This window comes from Pelodiscus sinensis, chromosome 25 (genome assembly GCF_049634645.1).
Source record: "Pelodiscus sinensis isolate JC-2024 chromosome 25, ASM4963464v1, whole genome shotgun sequence".
Lineage (NCBI taxonomy): Eukaryota > Metazoa > Chordata > Testudines > Trionychidae > Pelodiscus > Pelodiscus sinensis.
The window spans coordinates 6110637-6124159 of record NC_134735.1 but is presented as its reverse complement, the minus strand read 5'-3'; the positions used below and the strand labels follow the sequence as shown (position 1 = coordinate 6124159).

At 45.4% G+C, this 13523-nt stretch overlaps 1 long non-coding RNA gene across 4 annotated transcripts in view; it reads right to left on the bottom strand.

Annotated features, from left to right (window-relative positions):
- Window positions 1-12928, bottom strand: part of LOC112546261 (uncharacterized) — a 130432-nt gene extending 117504 nt beyond the window's left edge. For 2 of the 4 annotated variants that reach the window (XR_012897593.1, XR_012897594.1), the window contains exons 1-2: window positions 12642-12928; window positions 11620-12086 (exon numbers count right to left, since the gene is read on the bottom strand). This is a non-coding gene — a long non-coding RNA (uncharacterized LOC112546261). The remainder of the gene's footprint in view (window positions 1-11619; window positions 12087-12641) is intronic. The other 2 variants (XR_012897596.1, XR_012897595.1) reach the window with 2 other exon arrangements.
- Between the last annotated feature and the right edge of the window lie 595 nt (window positions 12929-13523).

Below are 13523 nucleotides of genomic sequence, written 5' to 3'. Positions count from 1 at the left end.
GACGCATTCCGGTATCCCCAAAAACCCCTATAGTGTAGACATAGTCTGAGTTACTCTGGGTTTACACTGGCAGGACTGAGAACAGACTCCATCCAGATATCTCTGAGGTGAAGAGATGTACATCAGCCATGTTGTCAAGCAGACAGTACAACCCTAATGAGTGGAAGCATTCCAGCAACAAAATGCCCGTGGCTGCTACAAAGTACAAGCAAAATATTCAATCACCTTTTTGGGCTTCTAAACACAAAACAAACAAACAAAACACTCCCATCCCTTTTCGGCATCCATCCCTGTTAAAATTGGTGACACACAATGCTGCACGTTCATGCTCTAGTCTCTTGTGGATGGTTTGTGTAGAATGCAACATGGTGGAACTTTCAGGAAGTGAGCAGTTTCCTTTAATCTCCAGGAAACTAATTATTTTTGACATACTTCTTTAAAACAAAACAAAACACAAATATCTCCCTTTAATTGAAGGATGCTGGGCTCCTGTGGACAAAGGGGGGAAAATCTGAGCATAAAAACATAGGGAAGATGTTTTAAACAGCTCCCCAAACAGGTGAAGCATAACATTTTATCTGAAGCCACAGCACGGGTAGGATGCAATATTTTATGAAGCTACAAGCAATGCACAAAGCAAGTACTATGACAAGTTTGACAGCTGCCTTCAGAGCCAACATGCCAGTGACTAAACCAAGGACCCCCCAGAGTTAAAGTCATGAGAGGCTACAACTGGAGTTAAAAGCTGGTGAAGTCATAGACTCACCTCCTCTGTGAATGTCAGTGTAAAGAGCTTACCCAAGCGATCTGTACAATGTAAGAATTCCAGAGACAGGAATTTATTCAGCAAGGGTGAATTTAAGCCTGGAAAAAGAACTGGCAGACGCCCTAGAAAACATGTAAGTCCCATTCCTCAAAGAGCACAGCTTGAAGGATGCAAAGGCTGTCTTTCTGCACAGGGATGAATTTACCCCTAAATGCTTAGAAAAAAGGGGAAAGCTACATAAAATTCTCTCAGCTGCCAAGTGATATGAACAGTGTATCACAGGGTATGTATCTAGCAATATTGCACACAAAGCATAGGCCTAGTCTATGCATGAAAGTTATACCGGTATATCGGTGAGAAGACTGATTTTAACCAATTGCGTGAGCACAGTTGCATTGCTTTAATGGTGCCTTATACCCATATCGCTCTTCCTGCCCTGCAAGGCTACATCTACACTGGCATGAATTTCCGAAAATGCTTTTAACGGAAAAGTTTTCCGTTAAAAGTATTTTCGGAAAAGCACGTCTAAATTAGCAGGATGCTTTTCTGCAAAAGCACTTTTTGTGGAAAAGCATCCGTGGTCAATCTAGACGCGGTTTTCCGCCAAAAAGCCCCAATCGCCATTTTTGCGATCGGGGCTTTTTTGCGGAAAACAATACTATGCTGTCTACACTGGCCCCTTTCGCGCAAAAGTCTTTCAGAAAAAGACTTTTGCCCAAACGGGAGCAGCATAGTATTTCCGGAAAAGCACTGATGATTTTACAGGAGATTGTCAGTGCTTTTCCGGAAATTCAAGCGGCCAGTGTAGACAGCTGGCAAGTTTTTCCGCAAAATCAGATGATTTTGCGGAAAAACTTGCCAGTCTAGACACAGCCCAAGAGTTATACCTGCCTGGCTGACACCAGCAAATATTGCTACATTGGTTAGGTGGGTAAAAAACATCATACCCCAAACCAACAAGCTGAGGTGGCAAAAGCTCTAGTAGAGATGCAGTTATACCAGCAAAATAGTGCTTTGGCCAATGTAGCTTATTCTGAGCAGGGAACTGGTAGAAGCTATGCAACAAAAGAACTCTTTTTCTGCTAGAAGTGGCATCCTCCCTAAGGGGGTTTGCTGGTACAATTATACTGGTTTAACTATCCCAGTAAAACTTTTCTAGTGTAGACAAGGCTGCAGGATGAGTGGGAAGCAGAGAATAGCTGTAGGGCACGGGTGCAGAACCTAAATCCCGGGGGCCGGATGCAGCCCCCAACTTGCCTGGATCTGGCCCCTGATGCTTGGGGCTCCACCCAGCACTGAGGAGCCCGGAGTGGTGAGGGGTGTTTTTTTTTGTTTCTCATGTGTGTGTGTAGCCCGACTGATTTGTCTGTGGCTTGGTGGCCTCTGACTCAAAAAATGTTCCCTACCCCTGATGTAGGGACACATCTCCGCTAAACCCCATACACTGAGTGCTAAGAGCTCTTACCTCAGCCAGGGAGAGTGTCTGTGTAATGCCAATAGATCCCCATCATCTGTGGACAGAATCAAACTTGGGACCTTTGGAACTTGGTGTATGAGTCTCTGCTATGTGAGCTAAAAGGCAGCAGCCTATTAGCTAAGGCTGAAGAGCAGTTTCATTGTTCTTTCTCTGTGGCTATATCTGCACTAGGAAATTATTTTGAAATTACTAAATTTGACTTAATAACTCCCAATTTAACAAAATTGAATTAGTGTGTCCACGCGATGGAGAAGCCTCGAAATTAGTCAGAGGCAGGCTCCATTACTGTGGACGTGCTACCGTGGACTTAGAGTCCCAGGAAGCACTGGGGAGTAATTCATTCAAATGACTCTGGGGAGTCGTTATTTCGAAATAGCAGCACCAGCGCGCCCACACGACCACTATCAAAATAACTATTTTGGAATTAGCGTTACTCCCGATGAAAAGCAGCAGTCCAGATTTCCAATTAAGCAGCCCGTTGTTTCAAAATAACGAGCTTGGTAGTGTGAACACACCGCTGATAAACTGGATTTGACAAATCTGTGTATCTACTCGCCCAGGGCAAGTAGATTTCAGCCAGTCACCCCGTTCACCGGCGGTGCGCACATGAGCAGTGCCGGTCTGGCACATGCGCGGTGCAGGGCTGGCGAGTGGATTTCACCGCGGTTTGTCGAGCCCTGCTGATAAATTTGTCCTAAATATGGTTATTTCGAAATAAAGTCCTCGTGTAGATCAGGGCCTCAGTGGTCTCAGTGCCCTTAGATGGGACAATGTACCACGCCCAAGAGGTGTGTGTGTTACAACTGCGGGTGGGGGGAGTCTGGGGCAATTCACGGCCTCTGCTTTCCTCTGGCCGGTGGGAGCACAGGGAGGGAGGCTGGGGCAATGCGCCACCCCTGCCTTTCCCAGACCAGCCGGAATCAGCCTCATGGTGGACCATGAAGGACCGGGCGGGAGGGGGAGTTCGCACTCCCGCCCCCCAGTGTACAGGCCTAAACTCAGGGAAAAAGACTCAGTGAATTCTATCATATGACATTTGGTAAACAGTGGGCCTAATTCGCCACTGCATTGCTTTTGAAATCAATGGAGTTAAATGGGTTTATAACTGGGATAACACACGGATGAATTCTGCACTGGTGAGGCCACATCTGGAGAATTGTGTCCAGTTCTGGGCCCCCCACTACAAAAAGGATGTGGACGCATTGGAGAGGGTCCAGCAGAGGGCAACAAAAATGATGAGAGGGCTGGAGCACATGACCTATGGGGAGAGACTGAGGGATTTGGGCTTATTCAGTCTGCAGAAGAGAAGAGTGAGGGGGAATTGATAGCAGCCTTCAACTCCCTGAAGGGAGGTTCCAAAGAAGATAGAGAGAGGCTGTTCTCAGTAGTGACACATGGCAGAATGAGGAGCAATGGTCTCAAACTGCAGCGGAAGTGGTCTAGGTTGGATAGGAGGAAAAACTATTTCCCTAGGAGGATGGGGAAGCACTGGAATGGGTTCCCTTGGAGTCTCCAGCCCTAGAGGTTTTTAAGTCCTACTGGGATGATTTTGTTGGGGTTGCCTCTGGGTGGTCTCTTCCAACCCTAGGATTCTATGAATCTGGCCTGGAAACTAGAGAGTAAAGCTAGTTGAAATTGTTTTTTGCCTACAAAGTTTTTCCAAGATACATGGCTTTTTGGCCACTATGAACATTTCAATTTGGTCTAAATTTTCCAGTTTTTCAATGAAAATCAAAATCAGAAAAATATAGTTTGGGTTTTGTATTAAAAATTGAAAACTATTTGAGATTTTTGAAAAAACACTTTGAAAAATGCCAGGTTTTTTTCATGGGAAATTTTTTTAAGACACATTTATGTTGATGTTGAATGGAACGGCTCACAGAATCAAGACTTTCGTTTCTTCCTTTTGTGTGTAGAACAATCACATTAATGTGACGCAAACAAGGCAAAGATAATTTCCTTGCGCACATGAATCATGATTTCTCTGCATCTCATTTTCTATTCCATAAACATTTCTGGTTTTCCCCCTTCTCTGACATGAGCTATTTGCTTTCCTTGTACTTCAAAATGTACAGTGTGCTAAATTGCCTCACACCAGATGCCTGCAGAAGGTTATTAACTGCTTTGAATTTACAGTGTTTCCTGCACTGGTATATTTCCTTAGCTAGCCAGTTAATCACTCAGTTTAAACAACACTTTACAAAATTCATTTATTGCATTTCTGGCCTTGTAATACACAACTGAACAATTTAATCCAGCTTTCGTTTATATGCAGCTCTATGATACATCCCCAACTTTGTAGGCAGCACAGAGAAGATGACATGGTGTTCTCAGATTGCATTATAATGATACAAAACATCCTGTTTTAGCATGTATATCAAATAGCTGCTGAATTGGAGGCAAACTGGTATTTATGAAAGCAACCCAAGGAGATGAAATAATTTTTAATCATCTGTCTTTAAAAATGTCTAGACAGCACTTGCAGACGGCGAAATAGTCTGTTGTTCCTCTCAAGTTTTGGACAAACAAACTTGCTTGACTCTCCCCTGCCCCCTCCCGAATCAATTCTCTTCCCTTTTCTATATTTTTTTTCTTTTCCTTTATGGGAAAGCCACATTATCAGTAATAGGATCTGTACATGATGAAATCTGATTGATGGGCTGTAATAAAAGATATTATAATTCAAAAGTGGAAGAAACAAGAGGGAATAACTGCAAAAAGTGACGATAGCTTTTGGCAATATTACTGTTTTCCTCTGTGCATCTAGTGAGAAGACAGCGGTAGCGAGGTAACAGATATGCAAACTGCTTGCAAATAAAGGCCATATATATACTAATCACCTGTATAATATTACTTGCAAAGCGAAGCTGATTTGTTTTAATAGCGCCACTATCATTAAAATACACCAAGGATGGGAACTCGATGGCTTGGGGGTTGATATATGATTAGAGAGCTGATATAAGACTTCACAAAGTCACGGGGTTGGGTCTTGGCATGTAGAAGTTTCAGCCCTACCGCCATTTTAACCGCCACACTCTCTGGAGCCACAAAAGAAGGAGTACAGCAGCCATTTACCCCACCACCAGAGGAGCCCTCTAATCCAGGCCGGAGTGCCAAGAGGCTGCTCCACAGGGAACAATCTGGATCCATGTTTCCTAAAAGCAGAGACTGAGAAGTGAGAAGGTTCCCCGCAGGTCCCGGCCAAGAGGGGGACCATATTTGAACTTTCAAACAAGAGGATACCTGGTGCTTGCGGGTGCTGCGGCAGCAGCAGCTCCACTCACACAGAAGGCCAGGCTTGGGAGCTGGCAAACTCGTCTCTGCACACCAGGCTTGGGGCTTTGGCCGCCTCCTTGCTGCTGCCAGGGCTGCCACTGCCCCCGCTGGCTCTCATGGCGCGAGGGGACGTCGCATGAATGTCTACTTTTATATGCTCAACTTTTCTGGGCTGGTCACCTCGTACATATGGACAAGGGACTCCCAAAGCCATATTCTTATGGACAGTAGAAAAGGGCAGTTCATATACTGGGAGGCTAGTGAAACCAGTACAAAGGCACTCTCAAAGCTCACCAAAAGCGGACCAGGTTGACCTGAATGTATGGGGATCTGCAGTGGCCAATAGATCAAGATGGCAGCAGATTTCTTAGTCTGCAGTTAAAGCCACGGTGAAGAGCAAAACAGAAAAGGCCAAGGAAGCATGTGCACAGACAGCAGGCGATGGCAAAAATATGCAGCCATGTCTTGTAAGCATCCCTTATTGCTTTACGGTCACAGAAGATGATTCACTGAAACAAATGGGCTCTCATCTGTCCACCACTCTAGCCACAAGGCCTTCCAGAACTAGGTACCTCAGCTGCCATAACTTGAGCTAAGGGGGGAAAAAACCCATGTGGGGTTGTCACAGGCAGGGACCTGTAACAATCATCCACTCACCAGTGGGATACAGCGGTTAGTACAACAGGGCCTGATCTCTTTTTGGCCTGAAGTGCTATTGGAACAATAAGGCTGTTCTATCATTTGGAGTTCCGCAGTTTAGAAAGAAATAACTGGAAATACTGAGAGCCTGAGCAGTTGCCAGTGTCCATTTATTCCATAACACAGAACTAACTAGAACCAGCCCACACTGGCCAGGCTGAACCCTAGTGACCTAATTCAGTTGCTATCACAACAAGATCTATATCTATAACATCCCAATACACAACAACAAAGGCGACCTCATTTTCAGAAGGCACCTGGAGGTGGAGGTGTTAAGCATCACTTGCAATCCGGCATCATTGTGCTTTAATTCCTTCTCAGCTGAAAGGAAGACAAAAGCTCCTTTCCTCCGTTATAAAATTAACACCCCCCCACCACATGAATATCAACCCAGAGCCAGAAGTGGCACACGATTGAGGTGATATTAGGATAGCATAAATTAGCAAATTAAAAAAAAACCACACATCCAACTTGGAGGAAGAGAGGAGAATGGGCTTTGTTTTACTTGTCACGATGCTTAGAGGGGGAAAACATGCACTTTGGCTCCCTTCATACATCTCTGGTCCTCTCCCCTTGCACCGTATCCTTTCTCTTTACTCACTCCAGACATTTACACAAGTTATTCCTTCACGCATGAATGGTCTTTTATTTTTTTCCCCTGGGACACTATCTTTTTACAAAGTACTCTTTTTTTTTTGCCTCATGCTGATGCTTCACAGCAGAAAAGAGGTACCTGTCAGTTAATATCTACACTGCATTCAGATTTTTCTTCTCCTATGGAGAGAGAGAGAAAAATCACACCAGAGAAATGTGGTCATTTCATTTCAAAATTAATGGGCTAGAAGAGAGCTACCGAGGGCCCATGACACACAACTGCCACGGGACCCTAATGCAGGGTGCAGTGAATGAGAAAGACCCTCAAATGGGAGGAGGAATTATCCATGCAGGAACTTAAAATTCTTTCCATCAGGTAAATAATTCAGTTATTGTTCTTGTAGCATGTATAGACCCAAATGAGATCAATGCCTCACACAAACTCATTGAGACAAAAATGGCTGCCCAAAAGAGCTGACAGTCAAAACAGACAAAAAACAGGAGGAGGTAGAGAGAAGAGAGGAAATTTGACCCACAGGCCATGTAAGAGAACCGGGAACAAAATATCAGTTATACGGGTCAAAGTTCAACATCCCGTTTCCTTGGCTGTGCTGCTTCTGTTGCCCGTCTTTGGCCTGAATTTCATGAATATTCTCTTTAGCTGATGCGCCTCATGACAGTAAATCACTTTACATCAGCTGAGAATCTGGACCAATGAAAAGGAATCACCATCCTGAGATATTGTGAGGCTCAGTTTAAGGTTTATGAGCACGGGCGGCAAGTGAAGGCCCAGCTGGTGACGGCAAGCCCCAGCCCTGCCTCTTCTGCCCATGGCCACACCCCTTCCACCTGAGACTCCATCCCTTCTGCAACCTCCCCCTGTGGAGCCAAGTCCTGCCCAACCCCTGCCTGGAAACCTATCCTTCCTGGCCAGCTGGGGAGCAAGGCTGCTACACTGCAGCCCCAGCCCTCCCAGGTAGCCAAAGAGCCAGACTCCTCAGCCCTCCCAGGCAGAGTCCATAGGCTGTTTGGGGAAGGCAACTCCTTCCCTTGCCTACATTACCCGCCACCTTTGGTTATAAGTCCTTCTGACAAAAACTGAACAGAATTGTTCTTCCTCCTCTGACAACTAACTCCTTTACACTTAAGCCAAGTTTACACTACCAGCGAAAGTCGACAGAAGATATGCAATTCCAGCTATGAAAACATAGCTGGTGTCGACATACCTTAAGTCAAATTTTTGCAGTGTCCTGTCAACTTCCTCTACTCCTTGCAACCCAGTGGAATACTGGGATCTACTGAGGCAGCATCAGCAGTAGATTTAGTGGGTCCTTACTAGACCCACTCAATCAAACCCTGGGAAATTGATCTTCAGAGTGTCAATCTCGGGGTAAGTGAAGACAAGCCAACAGTTGTGCACATAATAATTTGCTTGCATTCTTTTTTCATGCACCACTCACTATGTTTCCCTTCGAGAAACATTTCGATCCATTTCCTTATTACAGCTTTTAAAAATCAGCCCCAAATGGTCATCACAGACTCTCCATTTTTGCATAAATAATACTCTACTTCCCTCTCATCTTCCACACTTGGAGAGGCATGGTTATTATTATTAATCTCATTAGGTTTGCCTAGGGCTGGTTTAATCTGCATTGTTCTTCGAAGACATTGTGGTACAACAATTTATAATTCTATTGCCAGCCCACTGTCTGAACCCTAACTGCCACCATAAACAGGAAAAGAAGCCTCAATTTCACTTCTATTCTAGTTTAACCGCTTTGATTTATATTTGATTTCTCTCCCAACAAAGCATCCTTTCCTGCCTTGCCTGCATTCCCTGCCACAGCTGTATACTGAGGCTACGGCTATACGGCAACGCTATTTCGGGATACTGGAGTATCCCGAAATAGCTATCCCGTATCTTCACAGCAAGCCTGTTATTTCAGACTCATTATTCCGACATCCCTGTGAACCTCATTCTACAAGGGGTAAGGAATGTTTCAGAATAGCGTGTTGTGTAGACAGCGCCAAACAACGAAATAAGGTATTTCGACATAGCAGTGAAATAAGATACGCAATTTGCATAGCTCAAATTGCGTATCTTATTTTGAGGGACAGTGCAGTGTAGACGCACCCTGAGCAGCAGAGAAGTTTTCAAAACAGTTAGACCTTGTTCTTGGGCAAGTTGTTAAAACAGACTGTAGTGCACACATACACAATGTGTGCTACCATGCCTTTTGCTGCTTTGCTTCAAATGAGATCCCAATTTAGGACAGCACTTCCATATCCTTCTGAAGAATGTTTCAAGTCATGGGGACTTACGCACGTGCTCAAGGAGGAATTTTGACTTGGGGGAGGGATGTAGCGGGGAGTCTGGAAGGGAATTGTGACCTGGAGCAGGATGTGTGTGCAGAGGATTTGGTGACTTAGGACAGGGAGTTAGGAAGTGGGAGGGGCTAGAGTGCAAGAGGCAGGGGCTGAGGTGTTGGAGACAGGCTCTGGCCAGGAGTCACTTACCTTAGGTGGCTCCCAGCCAGCAGCCCAGCAGGGTCCCTGAGGCAGTCTCCATCCTGCAGCATCCCAGGCCACATGGCTTCCCTCCATGTGCTGCTCAGGGCCACATGTCCCTGGGGGGCAAGAGACATTGCATATGCTCCCCTGCCCCCAGGTCAATCATCACAGCTGGGAGTGGAGCCTGGAGGCGGGGGAGCACACAAACTCTTTGGCCCCCCACCAGGGTCATGCAGCACCTAGAGGGAGCCACCACCTCTTTTGAATGCTCTAAGTGTCACACACTCTTGGGGGGGAGAGAGAGGAGGAGACTTCATACACTCCCCCTCCCTCCAGGGCCAATTGGGATCGGGGGGGGCATGTTGTCTTTTGACCCTGTCCCCCCGCCAGAGCAGGCCACAGGCTGGATTAAATGGCTTAGTGGGCCAGATGCGGCCCACAGGCCATATTGTGCCCACCCCTGTGTTTGGTCCTGCTGTGAGTGCAGGGGACTGGGCTTGACAACCTCTCTGGGTCCCTTCTCATTCGATGAGACTATGATTCACCTCGTACAGCGCTGAGGAAGTAAGGTTGCATCAATCCAGCATCAGCCTCTAAGAATTTTGCTGGTGTCACCCGTAAAAGTAGACTTAGGTTTCACGCTAGTGACAATGCATCCTCTCCACACATGGCATGTGTTTAACAGAGGTGCCCTCTCCTACCCTCCCTCCTCCCCCCCTCCTACTCCCGCCAACACCAGGTGCAAAAGAATGAAGCAGGGAGTGGAAGAGCACAGTGGCCCATGGTTTGGGGTTGCAGAGAGCTGGAACAGCAATGGCAGAGCTCTGGAGAGAGCCCAGGAACATGACAAGACCGAGAAGCACTGGCAAAGCTGTTTGTCCAGAGCCCAGCCCTAGAAACGCAGGGCTAGGATGGTTCCTGTAGATTAGAACTAGGCAGCGTATCCTATAAGCTGAGCACTTGGGCAGCTACAAAGGAGAGATTCAAATGCCACCCAGCTGATTAGAAAAGTGCCCACAGCTGGCAGCATATGTTTCTACTGGTGGTGCACATCTGTTCATGCCTCAGTGCACATAACAAAATTTATTCCATGCATTGATGGAAAAAACTAGAGAGAACATTGGAACTGGAAGAGTTAACGCCCTATTCTGGGCTCTTCCCAATATTATTAGTCCCTCAGTAAATCCACTCATAGGAAATGAAGGTATTTTGCTTTTGCCCAAACCCATTCAATTCATTGTCAACAAACCCCCCTCACACATCAATGAGATAAGTAGCATTATCCCGCCCTTGTTTTTCTAGCTCATGCAATATGGGGACTTTATACTGTAAGACTTCCTCAGTTGCCAATGAGACAAATGAGCTCAAAGAAACTTTAGAAATAAAAGAACAACCCCCCTAAACAAAAACAACAACAACAAAAAATCAAGTTGGGATGAAAGTGGCTTCCAAAAGCACGGATTTTTCCAATCTAATCTTTTTAAATGTATTTTCTACAGGGAACATTTTCTGCCAGAAAACAATAATGAGAAATATCTATTTCCCAAGCAAACCGGCTTCATCAGTTTTATTTCTTTCAGAAATTTCTTCAGTGAGTCTCATACTAAAAAAAGAACAAAACTCTACAGAACAAAACTTTTCCCTTCAATCACTGGATTTTGTTATTCTAACAATCTCCAGTTTCGGATTTAGAGATTCCATTACCTAACTATTTTCTTCTTCCCACCCACAATAATCTCCAGTCTCCCTCTGTTCCTACATGATCCTCACCACCTAAGCTTCTAAGCATCTCATTAATGGGTTTTAGGTAGGAAAGTACAGGCTGAACCTCTCTAGTCTGGCACTCTCTGGTCCAGCAACCTGCATGGTCCAGCGTGATTTTAGTTAGCTGGATGTCCACTTATCATGGGTGTGACCAAGTTTCCTGTGGTCCCATAAAGTTTGTTTACAGCCACCAGTCCTGGTGTTCAGTGCTCTGTGTTGCGATTTAACTCCAATTTACCCCTAAATGTTTTCTAAGAGCCAAGTAAGCAGTAGATGTGTTGGCAATGCTGCTAGACAACATTGTCCTCTCATGGTTCAGCAAATTCTCTGGTTCTGTACCTGTCAGGTCCTGAGGGTATCAGACCAGAGAGGTTAAACCTGTAGTAGCTTCATTTTACAGACAAGGAACCAAGTAACACTGTGGGTTAAGTGGCTTGCACAAAGTCTCATAGGAAGCCAATTGCTAAACCAGAAATTCAAGCTCGCTTTCTCGAGTTTTAGTCCAGCAACTGATCCATTGGAGCATCCCTACCTGGGCAAGAAGAGCTGTAGGACTGGTATAAAACTTGTAGACCACTTCTGTACCCATCTGGGAGTCCCTCCTTGCAGACAGTATTCTCAGAGAACCATTTATGGGCCTTTCCAGTTCCTTTAAGCTGCTGAAGTATATCTGGGAATCAATGCTTGGGTCTTTGTAGTTTAACAATGAAGTCATCTTTTTCCTCTACAAAAGTTTGAGGCAAGGGGGTAGAAAGTTTAGGCAATGCGTGTGAATTCTAGAGAGCGCTGTTGCTGCCTGTCCTCAGGGCCTAGCCTCGTCTGTTTCTCTATAAAGGAGCATCAGGGTAGCTGAGTTTGTTGACTCAGTGCTTTGTGAGTTGTTTTATAGCTTCCCCAGCAGCGTATTGTAAAACGATGATCCAGATGCAGCAGCCAAAAGCGAAAATAACTACGGTTATGTGAAATGGGATGGCAGTTCGAGCCACATCTGTTTTCCCACTATAAAAAAAGGGGGGAGATCTTTATTTCTGCTTTAAAGTGCCCATAAAACCTTAAGGATCCATGAGAGGATAAGATAAAATGCCACGGTCCCCTCTATAGCATGTACAGAAGGAATTTTTAAAGTGCATTTTTAATTATTAAAATCATGAAAGTCGCATATTTATCACTGAAGCAGCGTCCTCCCGGCACGCTGGTATTTCTCAGCAATGCAGTTAAGGATTATTTCAGGCACCACCCAATTTTCCTCCTAGATAGAGGCATGCCCCTTCCACCAAAATAAAGAAATAAACAAACCCTGCAAATGAAGCTGCTCATTATCTCCTGCAATTTAAAAAGGTTTCCTGAAGGAGCCAGCCAGGCAGGTGAATGACACATGCACGCAAAAAAAAAAGACACTTGTGGTTTCCGACAAGCAATAGCAGCCTTAAGAAAAAATAAACCAACCACACGGATGAAAAATACCATCAGTACTTTTAAAATGATCTGGCTGAGGATAAATAATTCAGCAGCTGTAGCGAATACGAGTACTAGGCAAATCACACACATACACACCTGAAGGGGACCTGCAATACCATTCTGCTCCATAAACATGGGCCCCAGCGAATCTTTTTTGACTGTTACAGTTGGCACGTTAGTTCCAGGGAAGATCGGTCCCTCAGGGCAAAATTCTCTCTTTATAATTTGCAAAATCATGGAGGTGTTTTGGTCTGTTCTTTCATTTACTCTTCTCTTAAATTCTGTCCTTGAGAAACTATAGAGGAAAATATTTCATTTTCCATTATAAACACACACACACAGGGGCGGCCCATGATTATAGGCCGACTCGGCCGTAGCCTAGGGTGCCGCCTTCAACAGTGCCCGATGATGATGTCACAGGGCACCTGATGATGATGTCACCCCATTGACAGCCCATTGACAGCCGTGCAGGCGGAGGCGTCGATCGTGTGTTCCGCCTGGGGCACTAGCTGCCACAGCCCGCCTCAGGCCGCTCCTGCACACACACACACACACACACACACACACACACACACTCACTTCATGAACCCACCTGTGTTGAGCCCTCCTATGTTTCCAAGCTGCCGTTCAGAAAGGCACACCTGTTTGTAGGATTTCTCATGGGAAACGATCTACCCACATTTTTACATGTATTTCAGTAGCACTGAACGGCTTCCATGAAAACCGGAGCTAGATGTGCTGGACATTCAATGTACACAAAGGAAGAGATGTCTCCGCCACACCTGAAGAAGCGGGTTTTGCCCCATGAAAGCTCATGATCCTTTATATATATTTGTTAGTCTCTAAGGTGCCTCAGGACGACTCGGTTTTAAAGTTACAGACTAACACGGCAACACCTCCCAGACTTTCCTGCCCCCAAAGAGTTTGCAAGCTAAGCAAACCCTCCCCCCCCCCCCAAAAAAAAGCAATAGGCAGAAA